The sequence below is a fragment of the Saccopteryx leptura genome, chromosome 1 (assembly GCF_036850995.1).
Source record: "Saccopteryx leptura isolate mSacLep1 chromosome 1, mSacLep1_pri_phased_curated, whole genome shotgun sequence".
Taxonomy (NCBI): Eukaryota; Metazoa; Chordata; class Mammalia; order Chiroptera; family Emballonuridae; genus Saccopteryx; species Saccopteryx leptura.
The window spans coordinates 146,227,016-146,233,116 of record NC_089503.1 but is presented as its reverse complement, the minus strand read 5'-3'; positions in this window follow the sequence as shown (position 1 = coordinate 146,233,116).

Here is a 6,101-nt window from a genome sequence, read left to right as displayed (position 1 = left end):
TCTGAGCTCCAGTGCTGGCGCCACAGCTCAAAAAGTGCCAGTGACATGGGGAGGAACTGAATTGTCTGGCTTTAGCAAAAGAGCTGGAGGAGCAGCTTACTCCCAGAAAAAAGTGCTGGCAGACGCCATTGTTTCTTTGTTGAGACTTCCCCCAACCTAGCCTGCAGGGAGAGGCAAGCACCCAATCTGGGTCTTCATCTACCTGGCTAACACTATTAGCCACCCTGGTTATTCTCTGAGACCCAGGCTACCCAAGCCACTTCCAGTGACTTTATCATACAAACTGCCTATCTTGGCTCATGTCACAGACTTTCCTATAACCAAGGAACTCAACAGTTCACAAACCCCAAACAAGAAGCATCTGGCAAAACTCATTAAAAGGATTCAAAGATGGCGATGGAGTAGGCGGAATTCCAACTGCTACTTCCCAAGATTAAATTGGATTACAACTTAATTTAAGAACAATCATCTTGAGAAACCAACTTTGGACTAAAGGAAAAGGACTCTATAACCAAGGATCACCAAAGAAGCCACACCAAAACTGGTAGGAAGGGCAGAGATACGGAAAGGGCTTCCCTGCTCCCAGGAGCGAGCAACGACCGAGGGTCCAGAGGGACTCTCCCTGTAGGAAGGGTGACCCTTTGAGGTGTGGGTCCTTAGCCATAAGCCCAGAGCCCCAGCCTAGAGGCCCAGAGCCTAGAAGAGGTGCTCATACAGCATTTGGAGGTGAAAGCCGGGTTTCTCTCTGTGAGAAAGAGATGGAGCTCTCAGATAAGCAGGCTCCATCTTAAAGGGCCCAAGCAGACAATCTTCTTCACAGCCACTTACCTGAAACTCCGGTAGAGGGAGAGCTGAGAGGACTAGAGTTGCGTGAGGAGAATGTAAAGTTGGAGGCCCAAGGAGAGACACTGCGGGGAACAGCCACCAGAGCCCTTGTGCTGAATCATTCTCCAATACTATAGTCGCCATCTTTCTTGGGTGGAGCAATCCCCTCTGAGTGGCATCAGCCTGGGGAAAAGCAACTGCTCTGCCCTCGGGAGTTTCTTCTGCTCCAGTCATGGTGACTGGGTCATGCTGAGAAGCCAGGAGGCAGGGTTGTGTCAGTGACTCTGTTTTCTGGTGTTGAGGCTGTAGCTCCCCCGCCCCCCATGCTCTTGAGTCTAAGACTGCTGCTCCCACCTTACGGGAAACTCAGTTGAAACTGTTCAGAGTGCAGGCAGACCACACTTCTGGGTTTCAAAGTCCACACCCACTGGACTCCTGGGGTCACACCCTACTGAGGTCTCTGAAAAAAGTCTGGACAGACTGACACCTGGGGGTGTGTGACACCTACCACCCTTCCTAATCCCTGAATTGCCTCAGGGCTCCAGACTCTAGGAGAGGTTTTTTCAGTGGCCGAGCCCAACAAGCAGCCAGGAAAAAGACAGAGGCTGCAGGAGGCAGAACTCAGGAAACCTTGGCCTTTTAAGTGGACCTCCGCCCAGGACCAGTGTGGGTAAAATCCAGCCTAGGTGTGCAGCTTGGTACTTTTATGTGCACCTGGGCCCATCAGAGGCAGCCACAAACTCTGGATTGCTTATATATCCAAGAGGGTCGCTGAGGGCTAGTCACAGGAAATGTCTCCCACTGGTCTGTGCTGGGTTTCTGCCAGGGAGGCCCAGGGCTGGCACATCCAGTGGCCAGCTGCAGATAGTATTGGTTCATGACCTAACACTACTTGTAAGAGTGGTATCCAAAGGAAGGTCTCCTCACACACCTGACCTAGCTGAGGCAAACTGCGCTCTCTGTGATCAGCACCAGCACAACAGCTGATGTGCATTGGATAGGGTGGAGCTTCACAGTCAGCCAGCCCAGGTACTGGATATCCTGCCCTGCTGGGCTAAAATCCACAGGGCAAAGGGAGAGAGGCTTGAAGCATGGACATTTAAATTGTGGGTTCCTGTGAGCCTGTTGTTGGATCTGGTCACAGAGATTAGCTACCTTCTGGGGGGGCACAGTCAGCCCCAAGAAAGGGCTCTCTTGTCTTCCTCCCTGAGACCAAGGTCTCACCAGCTATGAGAACTTCTGCAGAGGGAACTGTCAGCCACACTTGATCTGAACCTGCTGCTCACCTTGTTGGGAAGAAATAAAATTTGAGTATCCAGCAGTGGCTGAGGGATTTGGCTCTGGAGTAGGGGACACATTCCCCATACTGAGCTAATGACCAAGAGACCCCTGAAGTAGGTGGTCCGAATAACGTTGTGTTCCCAACCTCAGCTTCCCTAACCCAACAAGTTTGCAGCCTGTAGAGGGGTTGGTTGGGTGAGGCTAGTCTGGGCCCACACTACAGTCTTTCTACAGAAGATTCTGTGGGAAGACCAGGCAGCTGTAAGAAGAAGTGGAGCAGTTTAAAAGAGCAGGCAAATCTTACGGAGCTTGGGGCTTTCATGGAGCTGCTGTCATCTCTAAGCAGGAGGAAGCAGATCCTTATACACAGGATGGCCCTTCCCACACTACCCAGGCACAGAAAATGCAGACAAAAACAGCAAAAAGAGCAATAGCTGCAGACAGGTAACCCACAGCAGGTTATAAACAATAGCTGATGCCAACCCAAGAAGATCTAGAATGAACACAACTGGTAGTGGGTTGCAGCACCAACCTAAACTCAGCTAGCTACACAAGCAGCATAATCAAAGGAATCTAGCAGGCACCAGACATTGTGGAGAATAAATATGCCAAACAGGACAAACATTACACAGTGTGTAATACACGTGATCTAGATTGACCCTTAGAACCAGCCAGCCTGAAGGAATAACCCTACCTAAGAAAGGACCAACTGCATTCAATACTCACAGACAACAGGAAGGAAGATAGTACCCTCAAGAAGCATTCTTGAATGAAAAAATAGGTGGTTTGGAGCTCAATACCACCGAGCCCATCTTCCTCATAAAGACACCACAAAAACTTCAAAGTCAGACAGCACTACCTAATATACAGATAAAATGGGCAGACAAAGAAATATGACCCACATGAATCAACAAGAGAAATCCCCAGAAAGAGAACTAAATGAAATGGAAGTAACCAAATTACCAGATGCAGAATTTAAGATAATGATTTTTAGGATGCTAAAGGATCTTAGGGAAACAATTGATGGACATAATGAGAACTTAAATAAAGAGATAGCAAGCATCAAAAAGGACATTGAAATCATAAAAAGGAATCAGTCAGATATGACAACTACAATATCAGAAATGAAGACTGCACTAGAGGGAATCAGCAGGCTGGAGGAAGCAGAGGATTGAATCAGCGATTTAGAAGACAAGATAAACATAAGCACAGAAATAGAGCAGCAAAAGAAAAAAAGGCTCAAAAAGACTGAGTAAACTCTAAGAGAACTCTATGAGAATATGAAGAGAAACAACATCCACATCATAGAGGTTCCTGAAAGAAAAGAATGAACAAGAAATAGAGAACCTGTTTGAAGAAATCATAGCTGAAAACTTCCCTAAACTGATGAAGGAAAATGTCACACAAGTTCAGGAAGCACAGAGAGTCCCTTTAAAGAGGAACTCAAGGAGGCCTACACCAAGACACATCATTATGAAAGTGCCAACATTAAGAGACAAAGAAAGAATACTAAAAGCTGCAAGAGAAAAGCAGTTAATTACCTACAGAGGAGCCCCCACAAAGATGACATCCAACTTCTCAACAGAAACACTGGAAGCCAGAAGGAATTGGCACAAAATATTCAAAATGATGAAAAGCAAGAACCCACTACAAGACTTCTTTATCCAGCAAGGCTATCATTTAAAATTGGAGGAGAAATAAAAAGCTTCCCAGACAAAAAACAACAACAACAAAAAATTTAAAGAATTCATTACAACCAAACCAGTATGGTAAGAAATGTTAAGAGGCCTGTTATAAAAAGAGCAAAGAAAATAAAAAAGAAATCAAGAAAAAGAGTAATGTAAATTTAAAGAACAAAATGGCAATAAATAAGTACATATCAATAATGACCTTAAATGTAAATGGTTAAGTGCTCCACTCAAAAGAGGATAGCTGCTGGATAAGAAAACAGGACCCATACATATGCTGTCTACAAGAGACCCACCTTAGAAAAAAAATACACATAGACTGAAAGTGAAGAGATGGAAAAAAATATTTCACGCAAACAGAAATGAAAAGAAAAAGCTGGGGTAACAATATTTATATCTTACAAAATAGACTTTAAAACAAAGTCTATAGTAAAGGATAAAGAAGGTCACTACATAATGATAAAGGGAGAAATAACACAGGAGGATATAACCATTGTAAATATTTATGCGCCTAATATAGGAGCACCTAAATATATAAAGCAGATTTTGGTGGATGTAAAGAGTGAGATCGACAGCAATACTATAGTAGTCGGGGATTTTAATACACCACTAACAACAATGAAAAGATCCTCCAGACAGAAAATTAACAAAGATACAGCGACCTTAAATGACATACTAGATCAACTGAATTTATTTGGTATCTTCAGAACATTTCACCCCAAAGCAGCAGAATATACATTCTTTTCAAGTGCTTATGGTGCATTCTCTAGGATAGACCACATGTTAGGACACAAAAAAGAGTCTCAATAAATTTAAGAAAATTGAAATCATATCAAGCATCTTCTCTAACCACAATGGCATGAAACAAAATCAACTACAATACAAAAACTGAAAAACATTCAAACATTTGGAGGCTAAATAGTATGTTATTAAATAACAAATGGGCTAACAACAAGATCAAGGAAGAAATAAAAAATTTCCTTGAAACAAATGAAAGTGAACATACAACAATTCAAAATTTATGGGACACAGCAAAAGCAGTCCTGAGTGGCAAGTGCATAGCATTATAAGCATTCCTGAAGAAGCAAGAAAAAGCTCAAATAAACAACTTAACACTGCATCTAAAAGAACTAGAAAAAGAACAAATAAATCCCAGAGGAAGGAGAAGGAAGGAAACAATAAAGATCAGAGTGGAAATAATTAACATAGAGGCTCAAAAAACAATACAAAAGGTCAGTGAAACCAATACCTTGTTCTTTGAAAAGGTAAACAAGATTGACAAACCTTTAACCAGACTCATCAAGAAAAAAAGAGTGAGGACTCAAATAAATAATATAAGAAATTTAAAAGGAGAAATGACAACTGACAGCAGAAATACAAAGGATTGTAAGAAAATACTATGAAGATCTGTATGCCAGTAATTGAACAACCTAGGTGACATGGATAAATTCCTAGAAACATAGAATCTTCCAAAACTCAATCTGGAAGAATCAGAAAACCTAAACAGACCAATTACAACAAATGAAATGGAAAGAATTATCAAAAAAACTCCCAGCAAACAAATGTCCTGGACCAGATGGCTTCACAGGCGAATTTTACCAAATATTCAAATAACTAACACCTATTCTTCTCAAACTCTTTCATAAAATTCAAGAAGAGAGAAGACTTCCAAGCTCCTTTTATGAAGGAAGCATGATCCTCATTCCAAAACCAGGTAAAGACACTACAAAGAAAGAAAAGTATAGGCCAATATCCCTAATGAACTTAGATCAGTGGTCCCCTGGGCCACGGACCAGTACTGGTCTGTAGGCCATTTGGTACCGGTCCACAGAGAAAGAATAAATAACTTACATTATTTCTGTTTTATTTATATTTAAGTCTGAACGATGTTTTATTTTTAAAAAATGACCAGATTCCCTCTGTTACATCCGTCTAAGACTCACTCTTGATGCTTGTCTCGTAAGTTCGACAATTATATTTAAAAATACCACAGTTTTTACGCCGGTCACATAATTTTATTTTGTGCATTTATTCATCCCACCCTAAAGGCCGGTCTGTGAAAATATTTTCTGACATTAAACTGGTCTGTGGCCCAAAAAAGGGTGGGGACCACTGACTTAGATGCTAAAATTCTCAACAAAATATTAGCAAACCAGATCCAGCAACACATGACTAAAATCATACATCATGATCAGGTGAGATTTATTCTGGGGAGGCAAGGCTAGTACAATATTTGCAAATCAGTAAATGTGATTCATCACATAAACAAAAGGAAGGAATAAAAATTACATGATAATATCAATAGAT